The sequence below is a fragment of the Nelumbo nucifera genome, chromosome 8 (assembly GCF_055504915.1).
Source record: "Nelumbo nucifera cultivar China Antique chromosome 8, China Antique-T2T, whole genome shotgun sequence".
Classification (NCBI taxonomy): domain Eukaryota; kingdom Viridiplantae; phylum Streptophyta; class Magnoliopsida; order Proteales; family Nelumbonaceae; genus Nelumbo; species Nelumbo nucifera.
This window is the reverse complement of record NC_142656.1, coordinates 37,361,822-37,386,597: the sequence shown is the minus strand read 5'-3', so window position 1 is coordinate 37,386,597 and position 24,776 is coordinate 37,361,822. Positions and strand designations below refer to the sequence as shown.

At 41.4% G+C, this 24,776-nt stretch overlaps 1 pseudogene; it reads left to right on the top strand.

Annotated features, from left to right (window-relative positions):
* The window catches only part of LOC148789878 (uncharacterized), an 80,391-nt pseudogene extending 56,561 nt beyond the window's left edge, over window positions 1-23,830 (top strand).
* Window positions 23,831-24,776: the final 946 nt, after the last annotated feature.

Sequence of the window (24,776 nt, the reverse complement as noted above, 5' to 3'; positions counted from 1 at the left end):
TGATTCTGCTTCACCCCACACTATGTCATCTTCAGTGGGAGCAAATTTTGGCTTTCTCCTTGGGCGTGAACACCTTCTTTGGGAGTTACTATTACTCCATATTAGGTATATCCCTCTCCTCCCTTTTGGTTTCAGATTTGGTCCGGTTTGTTTCAAGATTGATCATTGAAAGTGCAGTTTTCTAAAATAGGGAATGTGATTCCTAGATGGGAGAGAGAGAAATTTTTGAAATTTTGCCCAACCTTCCTGCAGGGTTCGGTCATCCATATGATGGATCTCTCATCCCTTCATGATTATTATGGGCTGAGAGGTTAAGTGTAAGACCATTGGGGGTAATACCTGATGGGATTCCATCTACTGAATATGGCACAAAGGTACAACATTAAAACCACAGACCTATATAGATATGAACTTTCCAAAAGTCAAAACAAATAACAACTTGGACAACTTCAAGACTGAAAGAAAATGCATTGGAATACTACAATGAAGTCAGAGCGCCTCCGAGGTGCATAACGGATTCCATCGACACGGCCGAGGAACCATTAGAGGAGATTAATCTAGCAACCGACAGTATAGATAAAAGACCTTTATACATACCTGCCAAGCTAGCAGCCGAAGACAGAGGGAAACTCATCGCACTTCTAAAAGGTAACGGAACATCCATATCGCAGAAACTTTAGAGCCCAAAACCAGTCTAACCCGCGTCTCTCTCACAAAATTTAAGGATGTATTCGCCTGGTCCAGAACATGATTTAGAGCTTGTCCGCCATTCTCTATGAATAGATCCAAGAATTTGGCCAGTGAAGTAGCCACAAAGGATCTTTAAGCTAGAAATAACTCTAAAGATCATGGAGGAAGTACAATAACTTTTGAAAGTAGGCTTCATCAAACCTAAAACTCACCCTCAGTGGCTCGCTAATGTAGTTCCAGTAAAGAAGAAGAATGGGCAATTGAGGTTAGTACCTTTCCCACTTAGTCTCTTAAAAATAGTCAAACACCAAAGTACTAACTCCACCTTATCGTAGATGTTGCATCGATTTTAGGGACCTGAACAAGGCCTGTTTGAAAGACGAGTTCCCCCTTCCCAACCTGGAGGTGTTGATAAACTCAACTGCGGGGCATGAGCTTTTCTCCTTCCTAGATGCTTACAGTGGGTACAACCAAATTTTGATAGACCCCGCAGATGCACCCCACACAACCTTCAGGACACCCATAGGGAACTTCTATTACAAGATGATGCCCTTTGGTTTGAAGAATGCTGGAGCCACATATTAGAGAGCGATGACTAGTGTTTTCCATGACATGATTCACAAGGAAATAGAATGTTACGTGGATGACATAGTTGTCAAGGCAAGAAGAAGAGAGTAGCATTCAAGAGTTTTGAGAATAGTGTTCGCAAGATGCAGAGAATTCAAGTTAAGATTGAACCCACTAAAGTGCACATTTGGAGTACAGTCTAGAAAGTTCCTAGGATATTGAGTAGATCAGGCTGGGATACATCCAGACAAAAGTAAGGTTAAATCCATCTTAGATCTTCTGCCACCAGTGAATGAGTCCCAATTGAAAACATTCCTAGGAAAGGTCTCATATTTAAGAAGGTTTATCCCTAGCCGTGCACATGCAGCTCTGCTGTTGATGAAATTAGTTAAGAAATCTGCTGAATTTAGATGGACTCAGGAGCATCAAATTACTTTTGAGAAATTAAAGGCAACACAAGCTAAGGCACCAACAACATTACCGCCCAAAGATGGGCGAGAGTTCAAAATATACATCGCAATAGGAACATAAACCATAGCACAGGAGGATAGGGGCAAAGTGGAATTCCCCATCTACTACACTAGTAGAACCCTGAAACTGGCAGAAAGGAACTATTCCCATATGGAGCAACAGTGGCTGGCTCTAGTTTTTGCTACATAGAAGTTTAGGCACTGCATCCTTGGGAAAAAGGTGAGGCTCATCGCACAAAGTGGCCTAATCAAGTTCTTCATGGATAGACCTCCTTTCTCTGGCAGACTCATCAAGTGGATAATGCAACTCAACAAGTACGCAATAGAGTATACACAGCCTAAAGCCATTAAGTGCCAGGCAACAACAGACCTATTGGCCACCTTCCCATTGAGTTTTGACTTTCCAATACCAGAAGAGGTTCCCGGAGACATACCTATGATCACCCTAGTCGAAAATAGAGAATGGGTCTTAACCTTCGACAGGAGCAGCACCAACACTTTGGTTGGCGCTAGAGTAATCTTAACTTCCCCTGATAGACAAACCCTTGCTTACACATTTAAGCTTCAATTCCCTTATTCCCACAATATAGCAGAGTACGAAGCATTGGTCCTTGGCCTGATAAAAGCCATAGAAGTCGGTGCAAAAAAGATAAAGGTAATTGGTGACACCAAGCTGGTGATTGGATAGCTTAAGCACGACGGTGAAGGAGGTAACCATCCTATCATATAGGACCCTGAAGCTAGTTCGCAACCTGGATGTAGACTTTAAACATCAGAACAGAGCCAAAAATAGGTTCGGCGATGCACTAGCAACCCTAGGGTCGAAGTTGCAAGCCAGTCCAGAGCCAATATGGATTACCATCCAATTGGTGGCCAAACAATCAACTTTCACCCTGAGAGACCGAGTGGAAGATGAAGACCAAATAGCAACAAACGACTAGAGGTATGAAGTGATATAGATGCAAGACATTAGGCAATCCAGAGAATTAGATGGATGCAAGACATTATGCTAATCGCAAAATTCCAACTGGTAAACAGAGTGCTATATCACAGAGAACTAGATGGTGTAAGGACAAGGTGCCTAGGCAAACCAGAGGCGAAAGTGGTCCTGGACAAAGTTCACAAGGCCAGCTGTGGGGATGTCACAAGTACCCTATTCTGCAAACTACAACGGTTAGGGTATTACTGGCCTACGATGAAGTAGGACTCTACTAAGGTACAAAAAGAATGCGATAAATGCATCCCACAAATAGACAACAGAGAATGTTTAATAGTCTGCGATGAGGACTGGAGGAGGATGTACATAGAGTACCTGTGGGAGCACACACTCCCCATCAATATCCAACTGTGGAGGAAGCTATTATCTAAGGTCAAGAAGTTCTACCTCCAAGATGGGGTGTTGTACAGGAAATCACACGTAGAAAAACATTTATGATGTTTAGCCGGTTAGGAGATTGATGACATATTAGAAGCAGCCCATAGCTCTAAACCTGCAGCCCATGAAGGCCAGCTTGCCCTACATAACCACATCCCACACCTCGGTTTCTATTGGCCGACTATGATGGAAGATACGCAGTGGCATGTGCATCGATGTCATAAGTGCCAAATCCACGATGAAAGAATCCACAAGCCTGCCAACAGCCCACATCCAATCATCACACCCTGACCCTTTTACACTTGGAGGGTAGACCTCATAGGAAAGATACACCCGCCCTCTAGGGGGTACTGTTTCACCATCGTGGCCATAGACTACTTCACCAAGTGGGCAGAAGCCATTCCCTTACGATGGATTTGTGAAGCCAAAATAGTAAATTTCCTGTGACAAAACATAGTCCATAGATTAGGGGTACCAATGCAGATACTGACCGATAATGGCTTGTCCATCAAAAACCAAGAAGTCTATGACCTCTTAGGGTAGTACGGGGCGAGATTAGAAACATCTACAACATATTATCCCTAGGGCAATGGTCAGGTAGAAGTCACAAACAAGACACTACTAAGAATGTTGAGAAAAACAGTGGCAGATAATCAAAGGGATTGGACAGATAAACTATTGGAAACACTTTGGGCTTATCGCACCTCTATTAGAAAAAGTACACAGGCGACACCCTATTCCTTGGTCTACGGTCAAGAAGCAGTACTCCTAGCTGAGATAAAAGTTGTATCCACTGGGATAGCCTTCGCAGTGGGTAAGAAGATAAGGACAAAAGACTTAGATGCCTTACTTGCAGACAAACTTGAAACAAAGAAAGGTAAGTGAATCTGGCTGTATTGGTTTGTTAAAGCAATGAGTACCCATTCCGCCAAAGATGTTTTCAGCCTAGGAAGGCTTGTCTCCTTGACTATCGATTTAACTTGGGACCATGAGGAATGGTGATTTGCGATCACTCTTGGACGAGAAGAAGGGAAGAAAGAGATGGAAGAGGGAAGGTTACCAAGTCTGAACTAAAGCATGCAATGAACCAGGGCCTCATGTAAAAAAAAATATTGAAAATCAGTAGTTAGGTTCTCTTGTTTTGCTTGAGTTTTGCCTTGCCCGAGGATGGGCAAAGTTTAAGTGTGGGGGGATTTGATGAGACTGAAAAGAACCCTATTTTTGTCCCCTAATTTTCATAATTTTACATTACTTTAGCACTTAAATGGACTCATTACTCTTGTATTTCGATTCAGGGCAATAAACAAGGCAATTGGAAAAAAAACAGGGCAAATCGGGTGATTTTGCACAGTTTTGGTGACAGTCAGTAATCTGGGCCTAACTCTCAATTCCAAACTCGGAATTGGACAATGCAAGAAGCATTAGAAAGATGAAAGGAAGGCCCATAACGTTTATGTTCTGGGTTCTGATAGATTTGGCCCGAATCGAGTACGAAAACGAGCCCGAAGTCGGAGCAAGTTTGCAGCCAGACCCATTTCACAACTTAAGCCCAACTCACACAAGTACCTTGAAGTAGCCCAACTCGAATTCAAGAGTCAAGAGTCCAAATCCTGAATGTAATCTCCAAGGAGAGAGTCTTATCAGATCTAAAATCTTGAATGTAATCCTAGAGAGATAAGAAGATTGAGATTAAATCATTAGATAAGAGATAGGATAGGATTCGTTCAAAGAAGATCAAGACTCCCTAAAGATAAGCTGATCTCCAAGGAGTTGGAAAACAGCCCTCTCCTTTGGCGATATAAAGAGGGGGGTGAACCAGCTCTAGCATCACTCAATTCTCAGATCCAAGAGATCATCTAGAAGACCAAGAAGCTCAAGAAGGCAGTTTGCCTATGTAGAAGAAAAGCATGGAGATTGCGTAGATCATGAGCAGCTAAGCTTCTTTTTTTTTTGGTTCAAGGGGGGAGGTTCGATTGTGTCATTGTGAGGTTTTGTAGTTAATTTATTTTCTTGCTTTTTAATTCAAGTATTCATTGATTCTTGTGCATATTTTAATTGGATGTTGATGTTAATTAGTTTGACAAACTGAACTAAGGTTGATTTTTCTATTGCTATCCATTATTTCGGTGATCCGTAATTGTCACGAATAATGGTACAAGTAGCAATTAGGTTGATATCTTTTTGGTCAATTGTTCATGACAGCCTTTGACCAATGTTTTAACATGGTTCAACCTAAAGGAATCGATGGAACAAGATTCAGTAATTGCAGCTATCTCAATTATTGTTATTTTGGTTTAACTGTTTTCACAAATCTTAATGCTATCATTGTTTAACATGGAACGCTATCGTACCCAGTTGAGTGGTGATAAGTGTTGATCGAATGCTGGGTTTGGTCAACTGAATTAGGAAAACACAAGGTTTATTATGGTTATCCTAATAAATCTAAGGTTAAATGCTTGAATTGCAAGAATGTTGAAATGTACCTAGGATCGATGGCCAATCGATTCAACCCGAACCCTTGAACCAGAATTTGGTAAGACTGATTTTCTCTTGTTTAAGTTGCTATTTATTTTCTTTTCTTTTAATTTTAGTATTTAAGTTCTCTCACTCAATTACATTACCCATTTGGCTAAGAGATTATTGATTTGCTCCCTGTAGGATTCGACCTAGAACCACTTTTACTGCAAATATTTTATTGTTGGACTAGTATTAATTTTGAGGGCTTCGATAACCCATCAAAATTTTGGTGCCGTTGCCGGGGATCAACTTTAATTTCTTAGCTATTACCTTCTTTTTGTTAATCTTCTTGTTTTATGACTCGTGCTTCTCAACCAAGTGAACTCAAGTACAACCCCAAAATTGAGAGGACCACCCGTCGTTTAAGAAAGGAGGCGAACCAAAGGAAGGATCGTTCACCTAAAAGGGTGAACTCAGATTGCGATATATCTACTTGTTATCTACCCATCTTCAAAGAAGAAGAAAGAATGGCTGACCGAGAGAGGACATTAAGGGAGTTGCCTGCATCGATTATGAACCAACAACCCTTCTACATAACGTATCCCACTCTTGAGGTAGCCTTTGAACTCAAATCTGGTTTGATTCAACTATTGCCTATATTTCATGGTTTTCCAGGTGAGGACCCTCATAAGCATCTAAAGGAATTCCATGTCGTCTATTCGAGCATGAAGCCCCAAGGTATGACTGAGGACCAGGTAAAACTCATAGCCTTTCCATTTACTTTAAGAGAAAAAGCAAAGGATTGGTTGTATATTCTTCCTCCCTGTTCAATACGCACATGGGATGAGATGAATAGGATATTTTTAGATAAATATTTTCCTGCATCCCGGGCTGCAAATATAAGAAAAGAAATATGTGGAGTTCGGCAGTTTGGTGGTGAGACACTATATGAATATTGGGAAAGGTTTAAACAACTTGTTGCTAGCTGTCCACACCACCAAATACCCGAACAACTTTTGATCCAATACTTCTATGAAGGGCTTCAGCCCATGGATAGAAGTATGGTCGATGCAGCCAGTGGAGGAGCCTTGGTGAACAGAACACCCGAAGCGGCCAGGGAATTAATTTCCAACATGGCCAAAAATTCACAGCAGTTCGGTGCAAGGACAGATGGTACCATAAGACAGGTTAATGAGGTAAGCCATGTAAATTTAGAAAATCAGATTTCTGACTTAACTGCCTTGGGTAGGCAACTCGCTGCAGGACAATTACAAACTACAAGGGTGTGTGGTATCTATTCGATCCCTGGTCATCCTACGGACATGTGTCCATCACTACAGGATGGATCAATACAACAAGTAAGTGTCGTAGAAGGATTCCCGGGCTAGCCCAACCGAAAGTATGATCCCTACTCCAATTACTACAATCCGGGGTAGAGAGATCATCCAAACCTGAGCTACGGGAACCAAGGAGGACAACAGCAATATCAACCCCATTTTTTTAGTTGACAGCCCCAGTTTTCTGCACCCATCATAGTGCAAGGCCAACCCCTGAATTCAAGTACGTCATTAGAAGATATAGTTAAGGCTCTAGCTACTAATACTCAGCAATTTCAACAGGAAACAAGAGCCAGCATTCAGAATTTGGGGAACGAAATCAACCAACTTGCCACTACCGTTAGCAAGTTGGAGGCCAGAGCTCCGAGAAACTACCATCACAAATGGTAGTCAACCCCAAGGAGAATGTAAGTGCAGTGGTGCTAAGAAGCGGGAAGGAACTGCAGCTAGAACCTACCTCACCACGGGAGGTGGATAAAGGACAAGAAGAAGAGGAGGTACAGGACTCAAGAGTTAGAGAGAACGTTTCAGCCGTGATCAAGAGGACCTTACCAGAAAAACATGCTGATCCAGGTATGTTCACCCTACCTTGTGTGATTGGCAATAAGCAAATCGAGCATGCCATGCTAGACTTAGGTGCATCTATCAATGTCATGCCATACTCGATTTTCTATGCTTTGAGATTAGGTCCTTTAAGGGAAACTAAAGCTGTTATCCAATTAGCTGATCATTCTAATGCCTACCCAGAAGGAATTGTTGAGAATATAATGGTGCAGGTTAATGATTTAATTTTCCCAGCTGATTTTTACATTTTGAAGATGGAGGAGGACACGATCGAAAGTTCAGCCCCACTTCTATTAGGCAGGCCATTCATGAAAACGGCCAAGACCAAAATAGATGTGGATGAGGGTACGCTCTCCGTTGAATTTGATGGAGAGACTGTTAAATTTAATATTTTTGAAGCTGTGAAGTACCCAATTGAAGACCATTTGATCTATTCGGTTGACACTTTTGATCCAACTGTGCAGGAAATTTTTGAAAAAGATAAGAATGAGGAGTTAGAATCGAGTGCACAATTGGATACCAAGGCCCCTATTCCAGATTTGAATCCACCCATGATGGATGGAAGGGGAGCACACCGAAAGCTGCAACCATGAGAGTTAGGGTAGCAAAGGAGAACGTCGAGCATAACGACGTTAAACAATTGTGCTTGTGGGAGACAACCCATTGTGTTTAGTTAATTTTGTTATTTTGTTTGGTTTTGATTTTTTTGTGTTTAGCAGGAATCCAACAAGACAAACAGGGAAGTTACCCCCAAATCCTTCTACTTTATGCATAATCACATACATTGGGGACAATGTATAACTTAAGTGTGGGGAGATTAGGGAAATCTAATGGAAATTTGGGATACCTTACCTTCTTGAATTTTCTACTCCCGGAAACTTATCCTTGAACGATTTCAACTTATCAAGAATCATGTGCTTAGGCTGAATGTATAGGATAGGATGCAAGCATGACTAACTGAATCTTTTTTGACTGCATATGGTACCTCATGATTTTAATCGATCAATAGGCAAGATGCATAAGGGTTTGATTGATTTTCTCATAATTATCTGTCAAACATGGTTTGATTATTCTAGAACTTGTTGTGTTAGGCATATTGAGACCACGATCAATGAAATCATGGATCAAGCAGCGAGACCCTGCGATTCTTGTGCAAAAGAAAAAAAATTAGAAAATAAAATCGTGACTAATGTGAGATGGAGCATAAAATGCACTCACATCTAGAAACAAAAACAAGTATGAGATGGAGCATTAAATGCACTCACATCCAGAAACAAAAAACAAGTGTGAGATGGAGCATTAAATGCACTCACATCTTGAAACGAAGGCAAGGGTGAGATGGAGAATAAAAATGGACTCACCCAAGAACCCTAACCCCATTCTCACTATCGGATTTTAGGAATTCATACTAAGTGGTGGAGATGTACTACATAGCAAGCTTATGGCAATACGCACACCTTGTTTTGGCTTAAGAAACAAAGAAAGGTAAGTGAACCTGGCTGTACTGGTTTGTTAAAGCAATGAGTACCCATTCCGCCAAGGATGTTTTCAGCCTAGGAAGGCTTGTCTCCTTGACTATCGATTTAACTTGGGACCATGAGGAATGGTGATTTGCGATCACTCTTGGATTAGAAGAAGGGAAGAAAGAGAAGGAAGAGGGAAGGTTACCAAGTCTGAACTAAAGCATGCAATGAACCAGGCCTCATGTAAAAAAAATACTGAAAATCAGTAGTTAGGTTCTATTGTTTTGCTTGAGTTTTGCCTTGCCCGAAGACGGGCAAAGTTTAAGTGTGGGGGGATTTGATGAGACTGAAAAGAACCCAATTTTTGTCCCCTAATTTTCATATTTTTACATTACTTTAGCATTTAAATGGACTCATTACTCTTGTATTTCGATTCAGGGCAATAAACAAGAAAATTGGAAAAAAAACAGAGAAAATCGGGTGATTTTGCACAGTTTCGGTGACAGTCAGTAATCGGGGCCTAACTCTCAATTCTGAACTCCGAATTGGACAATTCAAGAAGTATTAGAAAGATGAAAGGAAGGCCCACCATGTTTATGTTTTGGGTTTTGACAGATTCGGCACACATCGAATACGAAAACGAGCCGAAAGTCGGAGCAAGTTCGCAGCCAGGCCCATTTCACAACTTAATCCCAACTCGCAGAAGTACCTTGAAGCAGCCCAAGTTTTAAAGCAGCCCAACTCGAATTCAAGGGTCAAGAGTCCAAATCCCGAATGTAATCTCCAAGGAGAGAGTCTTATCAGATCTAAAGTCTTGAATGTAATCTTAGAGAGATAAGAAGATTGAGATTAGATCATTAGATAAGAGATAGGATAGGATTAGTTCAAAGAAGATCAAGACTCCCTAAAGATAAGCTGATCTCCTAGAAGGAGTAGGAAAACAGCCCTCTCCTTTGGCTATATAAAGAGGGGAATGAACCAGCTCTAGCATCACTCAATTCTCAGATCCAAGAGATCATCAAGAAGACCAAGAAGCTCAAGAAGGCAGTTCGGCTATGGAGAAGAAAAGCATGGAGATTGCGCAGATCATGAGCAGCTAAGCTTCTCTTTTTCTGGTTCAAGGGGGGAGGTTCGATTGTGTCATTGTGAGGTTCTGTAGTTAATATATTTTCTTGCTTTTTAATTCAAGTATTCATTGATTCTTTTGCCTATTTTTATTGGATGTTGATGTTAATTAGTTTGGCAAACTGAATTAATGTTGATTTTCCTATTGCTATCCATGATTTCGGTGATCTATAATTGTCACGAATAATTGTACAAGTAGCAATTAGGTTGATATCTTTTTGGGTCAATTGTTAATGACAGCCTTTGACCAATGTTTTAACATGGTTCAACCTAAAGGAATCGATGGAACAAGATTCAGTAATTGCAGCTATCTCAATTATTGTTATTTTGGTTTTAACTGTTTTCACAAATCTTAATGCTATCATTGTTTAACATGGAACGCTATCGTACCCAGTTGAGTGGTGATAAGTGTTGATCGAATGCTGGGTTTGGTCAACTAAATTAGGAAAACACAAGGTTTATTATGGCTATCCTAATAAATCTAAGGTTAAATGCTTGAATTGCAAGAATGTTGAAATGTACCTAGGATCGATGACCAATTGATTCAACCCGAACCCTTGAACCAGAATTCGGTAAAACTGATTTTCTCTTGTTTAAGTTGCTATTTATTTTCTTTTCTTTTAATTTCAGTATTTAAATTCTCTCATTCAATTACATTACCCATTTGGCTAAGAGATTATTGATTTGCTCCCTGTGGGATTCGACCAAAAACCACTTTTACTGCAAATATTTTATTGTGGGACTAGTATTAATTTTGAGGATTTCGACAACCCCTCAAAAGTACCCTATTTTTATCCCCTAATATTCACTCTTTTACATCAATTTAACACTTAAATGGACTCTTTACTCCTGTATTTCGATTCAGGGCAAGAAAGAAATCAATTGGAAGAAAACAGGGCAATTAGGATGATTTTGCATAGTTTCGGCAACAGTCAGTAATCTGGGCATAACTCACAATTCCGGACTCCGAATTGGACAATGCAAGAGGCATCAGAAAGATGAAATAAAGGCCCACAACTTTTATGTTTTGGGTTTGGACAGATTCGGTCCGCATCGAATGTTAGACAGTTTTGTATGCCCTTAGCTTCAATCAGAATGATGTACTTTATGAGTTTATTGTAAATGAATAAAGATACATATTTGATTCATGTTCCCTTGCTATGTTTCTGTGTAATACCCTTAAACTGGACACTTAATGAGACTCGTGTTAGTTTAGAATGTTCACAGCCAGTGGGTCGGTCTGGGGTGACCTATCCTGACAAGGCTGACACTGTAGTGCCACCAAGTCGGTTGGGGTGGCTTGTCTCAGCTGCCAGGGTGAGACCCTAGGCACATACAGTGTAGGATTAATTGAATCTTTGAACTGGACCAGATTTCCAGTATTGCCCTGGACCTTGGAGATTGATGGGCAAAACTGGAAAGTTACACCCGACCCCTAGACTCGATTATGATACTACACTAGGTGTCGGATTGGACTGTCTTTGATGTACCAATCAGTGAGATCCTTAGCGAGGGTCAAAACCTGGGTATGTTGGGACAGTCCGAGAATTCATCTGAGTGGGTGATCATAGTGACAGGATCAGCCCCTTTGTTGGACAAAGGTAATGATCGGGGATGCACTCTCACTGATGGAAACCAAGACTGCCGGCAGCCGATTTCAACCGTTGAGATTTGTTTTGCAAAATATATTTTATATAAGATATAAAAGTATATATGTATGGTTTCTAAATTGTTTGCAAGAAGGTTTTAATTCCCGGGATCCATATAAGTGGAGAGTGCAACACTGTTCCTTGCAGCCGAGGGAGAGGTCCTCTCTTGTCGGGCAGTGTATGATCATTATGGGCTGAGAGGTTAAGTGTAAGACCATTGAGGATAATACCTGATGGGCTAATCTTGTATCTGCCCACAGTCCCTGGGTGTTACAAGGTGGCTTGGCCCAGGGACCACTTAGTGTAAGTGTTGGGCCCATAGAGCTCATTTGATGGGTTTCAAGGGGTACACTGTCTTCAGCAGTGCATTCGGCCAGGCCTTGTAACAAAGGCTGGGCTGAACCCATGTGGCTGATGTGTAGATCAATGCTTGGGTCCCACGCCATACAAGGAAGCCCAACTGGGCAGCAATTTGGAAGGTTTTTTGAGTACGAAACCTTAATGGGCCTTAAGCCCATTTCGAACTGGGCTGATTTGATCAGTCATTTAAAGGGGGCGAATTCTGAAGTGGGTCAGCTGAAAGGATTGGGCTTAGACCCTATCCACTTAGAGAGTCCAAGATCTAAATAAGATTTAGATCTGGAAACCTCCTAATTAGATTAGGAGACAGCTGATCTGATTTGCAGATAAGATAAGGATTATCCCTTATCACTAAGGGTCTTCTAACCCAAATATGATTTGGATTAGCAACTCCTAATCTGATTAGGAGCTGATCCCTTTGAGATTATAAAAGGGGAAGGGGGCGGCAGCCTTTTTTATCATCAACAGCATTCTTCTCTTAAAGAAAGAGAGAATGAGAGATTTCCTGCATACTGCGAATTCTCTCCTACCGCCACCTTCTTGCTTTTGCCATTCCTTCAGTTCGATCTCCAGTTCTTGGGAGCAATCAAGATTAGATCTTGATTTCAATCTTTTAGGGAAAAGACTGGTTGGAGCTGTACTCAAGTCATCCAGTTGATCCTTAAGAAGGGTCAAGTTCTTTTGGAAGAACGTTGCTGATTCTGCTCCACCCTGCACTGCGCCATCTTCAGTGGGAGCAGTCTTTGGATTCTTCCTTGGGCGTGGACACCTCCATTGGGAGATATTACATCTCTGTATCAGGTATATTCCTCTCCCATTATTTTTGGTTCAGATCTGGTTTAGTTTACGGTTCAAGATTGATCCTTGAAAATATGATTTTCTAAATAGGGAATACGATTCCCAGTTGAAGGGAGAGAAAAATTTTTGAAATTCGCCCCTTATTCCGCAATCTTTGGGCGTCCATAGGATGGATCTCTCATCCCTTCATCGAATACGAAACTGAGCCCGAAATCGGAGCAAGTTCGCAGCCAGCCCCAGTTCACAGCTGAAGCCCAACTCGCAGAAGAACCTTGTAGCAGCTCAAGTTCTTAAAGCAGCCCAACTCGAATTCAAGAGCCAAGAGCCCCAATTTCGAATGTAACCTCCAGAAAGAGAGTCTTATTAGATTTAAATTATTGAATGTAATCCAATCAATATAAGAAGATTGGATTAGATCACTAGATAAGAGATAGGATAGGATTAGTTCAAAACAGATTAGAACTTTCTAATTTGAAGTTAATCTCCTAAAAGGAGTTGGAAAACAACCCTCTCCCTCTGCAATATAAAGAGGGGGGTGGACCAGATCTAGCATCACTCAATCCAAGGATCCAAGAGCTCATCAAGCAACTTAAGCTATCAAGAGAGCAGTTCGGCCATTGAGAAGCGGAGCATGGAGAATTCGGAGATCATGAGCAACTAAGCTTTTCTTTTCTGGTTCAAAGGGGGAGGTTCGATTGAGTTGAAGGGATGAGAGATCCATCCTATGGACGCCCAAAGATTGCGGAATAAGGGGCGAATTTCAAAAATTTTTCTCTCCCTTCAACTGGGAATCGTATTCCCTATTTAGAAAATCATATTTTCAAGGATCAATTTTGAACCATAAACTGAACCAGATCTGAACCAAAAAGGAGTGGGAAGGATTATACCTGATACGGAGAAATAATATCTCCCAACGAAGGTGTTCACGCCCAAGGAAGGATCCAAAGACTACTCCCACTGAAGATGGCGCAGTGTCGGTGGAGCAGAATCAGTAGTGTTCTTCTCCAAGAACTCTGTCCTTCGCAAGAATCAGCAAGATGGTACGTGAGCACAGCTTCCTTTCAATCCTTTCTCAAAGGACTGATGTCAAGATCCAATCTTGACTTCTCCCACAACTGGAGATCAAACTGGCAAACAGGGCGGCAAGAACAGGGAGGCGGCAAGAGAGTATTTACAGGGAGCAGAATTCTCTCTTTTTGATTTCAGCACTAAAGAAAACCTGATGATCTGTGTGTGTTTTTAGGCTGCCGCCCCCTTCTTCTTTTATAATCTTAAAGGGATCAGCTCCTAATCAGATTAGGAGTTGCTAATCCAAATCATATTTGGGTTAGAAGTCCATTTAAGTGATAAGGGATAATCCTTATCTTATCTGGAGATCAGGTCAGCCATCTCCTAATCTGATTAGGAGGTTTCCAGATCTAAATCTTATTTAGATCTTGGACTCTCTAAGTGAATAGGGTCTAAGCCCAATCCTATTAGCTGATCTACTCCAGATTTCGCCCCATTATTAACTAAATAAACAGCCCAGTTCGAAATGGGCTTTAGGCCCATTAAGCTTATGTGCTCACTTAACCCTCTTAACTGCTGCCCAGTTGGGCTTCCTTGTATGGCATGGGACCCAAGCATTGATCTACACATCAGCCACATGGGTTCGGCCCAGCCTTTGTTACAAGGCCTGGCCGAATACACTGTTAAAGACAGCGCACCCCTGAAACCCATCAAATGGGCTCTACGAGCCCAACACTTACCCTAAGAGGTCCCTGGGCCGAGCCACCTTGTAACACCTAGGGACTGTGGGCAGATGCAAGATTAGCCCATCAGGTATTATCCTCAATGGTCTTACACTTAACCTCTCAGCCCATAATGTTCATACACTGCCCGACAAGAGAGGACCTCTCCCTCGGCTGCAAGGAATAGTGTTGCACTCTCCACTCATATGGATCCCGGGAATTAAAACCTTTTGCAAACCATTTAGAAACCATATATATATACTTTTATATCTTATATAAAATATATTTTGCAAAACAAATCTCAATGGTTGAAATCGGCTGCCGGCAGTCTTGGTTTCCATCAGTGAGAGTGCATCCCCGATCATTACCTTTGTCCGACAAAGGGGCTGATCCTGTCACTATGATCACCCACTCAGATGAATTCTCGGACTGTCCCAACATACCCAGGTTTTGACCCCCACTAAGGATCTCGCTGATTGGTACATCAAAGATAGCCCAATCCGACACCTAGTGCAATATCTTAATCGAGTCTAGGGGTCGGGTGTAACTTTCCAGTTTTGCCCATCAATCTCCAAGGTCCAGGGCAATACTGGAAATCTGGTCCAGTTCAAAGATTCAATTAATCCTACACTGTATGTGCCTAGGGTCTCACCCTGGCAGCTGAGACAGGCCACCCCAACCGACTTGGTGGCACCACAGTGTCAGCCTTGTCAGGATAGGTCTCCCCAGACCGACCCACCGGCTGTGAACATTCTAAACTAACACGAGTCTCATTAAGTGTCCAGTTTAAGGGTATTACACAGAAACATACCAAGGGAACATGAATCAAATATGTATCTTTATTCATTTACAATAAACTCATAAAGTACATCATTCTGATTGAAGCTAAGGGCATACAAAACTGTCTAACAGCTCCCACTTGCACTTAGGTCCAATCAGGTACTAGCCGGAGTCCCATGCTTTCCACGTGTTTCTCAAACACTTTTTGTGATAGTGGCTTAGTCAATGGCTCTACCACATTCTCCACTGATGCTACCTCTTTACACTATCCTCCCGTAGGTCCAGCGTTGTCATACAACAGTGGAATGGGTGATGTGCTGAATTCCAAATTCAGGAATGAACACCTTCATTCATAAGGCAGCCTCACTTACGGCAATGCTTTCGGCTTGGGTTGTGGACTATTAATTTTCTACTTAGGACCCCTGTTTGCTGACATTCAGGAAACAACACACGATCCTATCGTGAAACCAAATCCAAATGTAGAATTTCTATCATTTGCTACTTAGGACCCCTGTTTGCTGACATTCAGGAAACAACACACGCCCCTATCATCTTATGAAACACTTAGACAAGCCCAACAGTAAATGGATAGCCCATTTTCTGGTGCGTTTCCTCATTACTGAAAGACCCATCCTCGTGCTAATGATGGAAGGCCTTTAGAGAGTTCATCATATGAATCTCCCTATCACATGCACTCATATTATCTGGAGGGAATAGATAATTACGCCCTAGTTCTATCTTTAGGTCAAACCAAAGTGGCTCCCACTAACTTTTATAAAGCTAGATTTTGGTGGGCCTAAATCGGCTAGGGTTCCGCACGAGACCTCATGATGAGGTGTGGGGCCCACCACTGAGGGAGGTCACCCAATGACCAAAAGGGACACCATGGCAATGATGTGCATTCAACCATGGTGTGCGAAAGAGCCACTGTCGATTGAGCATGGGCCAAGTACTTATGGCCCATGTACGTAGCACATCACACATCCATACATCACATGTAGGGATAAATTGATCCAATCAATTAATTATCTGTAAAGCCCATTTGAAGCCCATTTTAAATCCATAATATTAACCATTAATATTATCCAGGTATATGGGCCGAATGGTTCAACCCATATAGCTTTTAAGGGTTAGGTGGGCTTTTAGCAGTTTTAACTGTTTAAAACTGGGCCTTTACAGGTTGGGCCGAATTAACCATTTAATTAAATATCAATCCTTAGGCCCATTAGTGGGAAATTAGGGCTGACTTTCAGCCTTGATTAAACCCTAGATTCGGTCCAAACAGTTTGAACCAATCTTGGTTCGAATGGGTCTAGGGTTTGATTTTTAATTAAATCTTTAATTCAAGAAAATATTCTGAAATTAATTACTGATAAAAGAAAAACAAGAATCAGTAAATCAGGGCTGTTCGCACAATCCATCCTGCAAAACAAAGGTTAGATCACAGAATGCAGTTTCACAAACTACAAATCGTAGATGGCGATTCTCCCATCTGCGAAATCTTCTTCTCTGCGAAATCTCCCTTTCTGCACCGCCATCTTCGATCCAAAATTAAAAAAAAATAGAAATCCTATTTCTATTAATAATTACATCAGATCGAATACCTATACATTGAGTCTAGAAAATAAAAAAAATATTTATAGACCAAATGTAATAAATAAATCAAGAAACCGCAAATCTTGCAGGTTCCCTGCGCAAACCAAGATTTCGATCTCCTCTTGTACGAACAGCCCATAAATCAAGAAAATCATAAAGAACAATTCTAAATAATAATCAGATTTATATAAAATTAATTTCAGATTATTCGCCCATTAATTTTGGGAACAAAATTTCCCAAAACCCATATCTGCGCAAATTGGGTAGAACACCTTCTACCCAATTGCGCAGGTTCAGATCTGAAACAAACTGGTTCAAGATTTGAACCTAGCTCTGATACCACTGAAGGGATGAAAGATCCATCCTATGGATGCCCAAAGATTGCGGAATAAGGGGCGAATTTCAAAAATTTTTCTCTCCCTTCAACTGGGAATCGTATTCCCTATTTAGAAAATCATATTTTCAAGGATCAATCTTAAACCATAAACTGAACCAGATCTGAACCAAAAAGGAGTGGGAAGGATTATACCAGATACGGAGAAGTAATATCTCCCAACGAAGGTGTTCACGCCCAAGGAAGGATCCAAAGACTGCTCCCACTGAAGATGGCACAGTGTAGGTGGAGCAGAATCAGCAGTGTTCTTCTCCAAGAACTCTGTCCTTCGCAAGAATCAGCAAGATGGTACGTGAGCACAGCTTCCTTTCAATCCTTTCTCAAAGGACTGATGTCAAGATCCAATCTTGACTTCTCCCACAACTGGAGATCGAACTGGCAAACAGGGCGGCAAGAACAGGGAGGCGGCAAGAGAGTATTTGTAGGGAGCAGAATTCTCTCTTTTTGATTTCAGCACTAAAGAAAACCTGATGATCTGTGTGTGTTTTTAGGCTGCTGCCCCCTTCTTCTTTTATAATCTTAAAGGGATCAGCTCCTAATCAGATTATGAGTTGCTAATCCAAATCATATTTGGGTTAGAAGTCCCTTTAAGTGATAAGGGATAATCCTTATCTTATCTGGACATCAAGTCAGCCATCTCCTAATCTGATTAGGAGGTTTCCAGATCTAAATCTTATTTAGATCTTGGACTCTCTAAGTGGATAGGGTCTAAGCCCAATCCTATTAGCTGATCCACTTCAGATTTCGCCCCTTTATTAACTAAATAAACAGCCCAGTTCGAAATGGGCTTTAGGCCCATTAAGCTTATGTGCTCACTTAACCCTCTTAACTGCTGCCCAGTTGGGCTTCCTTGTATGGCATGGGACCCAAGCATTGATCTACACATCAGCCACATGGGTTCGGCCCAGCCTTTGTTACAAGGCCTGGCCGAATACACTGTTAAAGATAGTGCACCCCCTGAAACCCATCAAATGGGCTCTACGGGCCCAACACTTACCCTAAGAGGTCCCTGGGCCAAGCCACCTTGTAACACCCAGGGACTGTGGGCAGATGCAAGATTAGCCCATCAGGTATTATCCTCAATGGTCTTACACTTAACCTCTAAGCCCATAATGATCATACACTGCCCGACAAGAGAGGAACTCTCCCTCGGCTGCAAGGAACAGTGTTGCACTCTCCACTCATATGGATCCTGGGAATTAAAACCTTTTGCAAACCTTTTAGAAACCATATATATATACTTTTATATCTTATATAAAATATATTTTGCAAAACAAATCTCAACGGTTGAAATCGGCTGCCGGCAGTCTTGGTTTCCATCAGTGAGAGTGCATCCCCGATCATTACCTATGTCCGACAAAGGGGCTGATCCTGTCACTATGATCACCCACTCAGATGAATTCTTGGACTGTCCCAACATACCCAGGTTTTGACCCCCACTAAGGATCTCACTGATTGGTACATCAAAGATAGCCCAATCCGACACCTAGTGCAGTATCATAATCGAGTCTAGGGGTCGGGTGTAACTTTCCAGTTTTGCCCATCAATCTCCAAGGTCCAGGGCAATACTGGAAATCTGGTCCAGTTCAAAGATTCAATTAATCCTACACTGTATGTGCCTAGGGTCTCACCCTGGCAGCTGAGACAGGCCACCCCAACCGACTTGGTGGCACCACAGTGTCAGCCTTGTCAGGATAGGTCTCCCCAGACCGACTCACCGGCTGTGAACATTCTAAACTAACACGAGTCTCATTAAGTGTCCAGTTTAAGGGTATTACACAGAAACATACCAAGGGAACATGAATCAAATATGTATCTTTATTCATTTACAATAAACTCATAAAGTACATCATTCTGATTGAAGCTAAGGGCATACAAAACTGTCTAACATGAGTCATTGTGAGGTTCAGTATTTAATTTAAGATCTTGCTTTCTAATTCAAGTATTCATTGATTCTTGTGCATATTTTCATTGGATATTAATGTTAATTAGTCTGACAAACTGAATTAATGTTGATTTTCTTACTGTTATCCATAGTTCGGTGATCCGTAATTGTCACGAATAGTGGTACAAGTAGCAATTAGGTTAATATCTTTCTGGGTCAATTGTTTGTGACAACCTTTGAACAATGTATTGACATGTTTTAACCTAAAGGGAATCGATGGAACAGAATTCGATAATTGCAGCTATCTCAATTATTGTTATTTTGGTTTAACTGTTTTCACAAAGCTTAATGCTATCATTAGTTGATATGGAACGCTATCATACCCAATCGATTAGGGATAAGTGTTGATCGAATGCTGGGTTTGGTCAGCTGATTTAGGAAAATGCAAGGTTTATTATGTCTATCCTAATAAATCTTTGGTTAAATGCTTGAATTGCAAGACCACCGAAGTCTACCTATAATCGTTGGCCAATTGACTAAATCGATCCCTTGAACCAGAATTTGGTAAGACTGATTACTTCTTGTTGGTTGAATTTGCTATTGCTTTCTTGTTCTTTTAGAAATTTTTGTTATTTAATTTTCCCACTCAGTTATATTATTCATTCGACTGAGGGATTATTGTTTAGCTCCCTGTGGGGTTCGACCTAGAACCACTTTTACTGCAAAAAACTTTATTGTGGGACTAGCATTAATTTTGAGGGCTTCGATAACCCGTCAAAATTTTGGCACCGTTGCCAGGGAGCAACTTTAATTTCTTAGCTATTACCTTCTTTTTGTTAACCTTCTTATTTTATGACTCATGCTTCTCAACGAGCTGAACTCGAGTACAACCTAGAAATTGAGAGGACTACCCGTCGTTTAAGGAAGGAGGCAAAGCAAAGGAAGGATCGTTCGCTTAAAAGGGTGAACTCGGATTTCGAACCAACAACCCCTATGCATAACATATCCCACTCTTGAGGTAGCTTTCGAACTGAAATCTGGTTTAATACGATTATTGCCTATTTTTCATGGTTTTCCTAGTGAGGACCCTCATAAGCATCTAAAGCAATTCCATGTTGTCTGTTCGATTATAAAGCCCCAAGGTATGACCGAGGACTAGGTAAAACTTATAGCCTTTTCATTAACTTTACGAGACAAAGCAAAGGATTGGTTGTATATTCTTCCTCCCGGTTCAATACGCACATGGGATGAGATGAACAGGATATTTTTGGATAAATACTTTCCTGCATCCCAGGCTGCAAACATAAGAAAAGAAATATGTGGAGTTCGGCAATCTGGTGGTGAGACGCTATATGAATATTGGGAGAGAAACAACTTGTTGCTAGCTGTCCACACAACCAAATACCCGAACAACTGTTAATCCAATACTTCTATGAAGGGCTCTAGCCCATAGATAGAAGTATGGTAGATGCAGCCAGTGGAGGAGCTTTAGTGAACAAGACACCCGAAGCGGCCACGGAATTAATTTCTAACATGCTGAAAATTCACAGCAGTTTGGTGCAAGGACAAATGGTACCATTAGACATGTAAATGAGGTAAGCCATACTTTGGAAAATCATATTTCAGATTTAACTGCTTTGGTTAGGCAACTCATTGCAGGACAATTGCAACTAGCCAGGGTGTGTGGTATCTGTTCGATCCCTGGTCATCCTACGGACATGTGTCCATCACTACAGGATGGATCGATGCAGCAAGTAAGTGTCGTAGGACGGTTCCCGGGCCAGCCCCAACGAAAATATGAGCCTTACTCCAATTACTACAATCCGGGGTGGAGAGATCATCCAAATCTAAGCTACAGGAACCAAGGAGGACAGCAGAAATACCAGCCCTAATTTTTCAGTCGACAACCCCATTTTTCAGCACCTATCACAGCGCAAGGCCAACCCCCAAATCCAGGTATGTCATTAGATGATATAGTTAAGGCTCTAGCTACTAATACTTAGCAATTTCAGTAGGAAACAAGAGCCAGCATTCAGAATTTGGGGAACCAAATCAGCCAACTTGCCACTTCCAATAGCAAGTTGGAGGCGCAGTGCTCCAGGAAACTACCATCACAAATGGTAGTTAACCCAAAGGAGAATGCTAGTGCAGTAGTGTTGAGAAGTGGAAAGGAGTTGCAGCCCCAACCAAGCTCGCCATTGAAGGTAGCCAAGGAAGAGGAAAGAAAGAGGAATATGAGCAAGAAGTGCTAGAAACCTTTTCCTAGCAGGTTGGGAAAGTCCAAGAAAGAGGAATATGAGCAAGAAGTGCTAGAAACCTTTTCCTAGCAGGTTGGGAAAGTCCAAGAAAGAGGAATATGAGCAAGAAGTGCTAGAAACCTTCAGGAAGGTGGAGATCAACATCCCTTTGTTAGATGCAATAAAACAAAGCCCAAAATATGCAAAATTTTTGAAAGATTTATGCACTAACAAAAGAAGGCTGTGAATCGATGAGAAGGTAAGAGTTGGAGAGAACGTTTCAGCCATGATCAAGAGGAACTTGCCAGAAAAATGTGCTGATCCAGGTATGTTTACCCTACCTTGTGTGATTGGAAATAAACGAATCGAGCGTGCCATGTTGGACTTAGGTGCATCTATTAATGTCATGCCATACTCGATTTACTGTGCCTTGAGACTAGGTCCTATGAAAGAGACTAGAGTTGTTATTCAATTAGCTGATCGTTCTAATGCCTACCTAGAAGGGATTGTTGAGGATGTATTGGTGCAGGTTAACGATTTAATTTTTCCAGCTGATTTCTACATCCTGAAGATGGAGGAGGGCACAACCACAAGCTCAGATCCACTTCTATTAGGCAGGCCATTCATGAAAATGGCCAAGACCAAAACAGATGTGGACGAGGGTACCCTAGTGAATGTCATTTGATCTGCTCTATTGATACCATTGATTCGATTGTGCAGGAAGTCTTTGGAGAGGAGGACATGGATGATGAACTGGAATACAAGGCACAATCAGACAAGGAAGAGGAGTTCGATGCATCCTATGATACTCCGGAACCGATGCCGTATCAAGAGGTATGTAATTCTGATATTCCATCGACAGTTTCTCATACAAAATTGTTGGCTTCTGTTTTGCAGGCTCCAGAGTTAGAACTGAAGACCCTACCTGATCATCTTAAATATGCATATTTGGGCGAAAAAGAGGCACTGCTCATGATCATTGCAAAAGGGTTGACTGAGGAACAGGAGGAGAGGCTCCTCAAAGTCCTAAAGGAATATAGGGCGGCGATTGGTTGGACCCTAGCCGACATAAAGGGGGTCAACCCCTCGATTTGCATGCATAGGATCCTTTTGGAAGATGGCGCCAAACCTGCTAGAGAACCACAACAAAAACTCAACCCGGTAATGAAAGAAGTACTTAAACTATTAGGTGAAGGGATAATTTATCCAATTTCAGACAGTAAATGGGTAAGTCCTATTCATGTTGTACCTAAGAAAACTGGGATTACTGTAGTAAAAAATCAAAATAATGAACTAATTCCCATGAGGGTACAAAGTGGTTGGCGAATGGTAATAGATTTTTGAAAATTAACCTGGCCACTTGGAAGGACCATTTTCCCTTACCCTTCATCAATCAGATGCTAGAGAGATTGGCAGGTAGGGCCTTTTTCTGTTTTCTCGATGGGTTCTCAGGATATTATCAGATTGTTATTGCCCAGGAGGACCAAGAGAAAATAACCATCACTTGCCCATTCGGCACCTTTGCTTATAGACGAATGCCCTTTGGTTTGTGTAACGCTCCAGGCACTTTTCAAAGATGCATGATGAGTATATTTTCTGATTTATTGAGAAATGCATTGAAGTGTTCATGGATGATTTTACTGTCTATGGTGATTCGTTTGATGATTTTTTGAATCGATGTCTGGAAACAAATCTTGTCTTAAACTATGAAAAATGCCACTTTATGGTGAAGGAAGGCATTGTGTTGGGACATGTCATTTCAGCTAGAGGAATAGAGGTCGACAAGGCCAAAATTGATTTGATTGTGAGCTTACCCTACCCTACAAATGTTAGAGAGGTTCGTTCATTTCTTGGACATGCAGGTTTTTATCGCAGGTTCATTAGAGATTTTTCAAAAATTGCCCTGCCATTGTCCAATTTGCTGCAAAAGGATGTGCCTTTCAATTTCGGTGAGGAGTGCAAGGAAGCATTTGACACATTCAAGAAGTTGTTAACAATTGCACCCATTATTCAACCACCCGATTGGAACTTGCCCTTTGAGATCATGACCGATGCAAATAACTTTGCGGTAGGGGCTGTTCTAGGTCAACGAATTGATGGGAAGAGCCATGTCATCTACTATGCTTCCAAAACATTGAATGCTGCATAGAGCAACTACACAACTACTGAAAAAGAGCTACTAGCTATTGTGTTTGCTTTACACAAATTTAGATCATATTTGCTTGGCTCTAAAGTACTTGTATTTTCTGACCATGTAGCTTTAAAATACCTACTAGCTAAGAAGGAGTCAAAACCGAGGCTGATAAGGTGGATACTCTTGCTCAAAGAGTTTGATTTAGAGATCAAGGATTAAAAGGAAGCTGAAAACTCAGTGGCAGATCACCTATGTAGGTTGGTAAAAGATGAAAACTCCTCACCCATCTATGAGTTGTTTCCTGATGAGCAGTTGTTTTACATGAGAGGTATGGTTCCATGGTATGCTGATATTGTGAACTACTTGGTCACCGGATTTTTGCCCAATGACCTTAGCAAATCCATGAAGAACAAAATCAGGTATGAGGCAAAATATTATGTATGGAACGAACCCTATTTATGGAAATTCTGTTCTGATCAAATGATTAGGAGGTGTGTCCCTGAGGAGGAGCAGATGTCGATTCTAACTTTTTGTCATAATTATGCTTATGGTGGCCATTTTGGGCCAAAGAGGACTGCTCAAAAGGTCTTAGATAGTGGGCTGTATTGGGCAACCCTATTTAGAGATGCATACTTGTTTTGTAAAAATTGTGAAAGATGTCAGCAAACAGGTACACTATCTCGCAGGAATGAGATGCCCCAAACCCCCATTCTTATATGTGAAATATTTGATGTGAAGGGATAAGAGATCCATCGTATGGATGCCCAAATCTTGCGGAATAAAGGAGCGAATTTTAAAAAATTTTTCTCTCCCTTTCAAATGGGAATCGCATTTTCTATTTAGAAAATCATATTTTCAATGATCAATCTTGAACCATAAACTAAACTAGATTTGAACCAAAAGGAGTAGGAGAGGATTATACCTGATACGGAGAAATAATATCTCCCAATGAAGATGTTCACGCCCAAGGAAGGATCCAAAGACTGCTGCCACTAAAGATGGCGCAGTGTAGGATGGAGCAGAATCACCAGTGTTCTTCTCCAAGAATTCTGTCCTTCGCAAAAAATAGCCGGATGGCACGTGAGCACAGCTTCTTGTCAATTCTTTCTCAAAGAACTGATGTCAAGATCGAATCTTGACTTTTCCCACAACTGGAGATCGAACT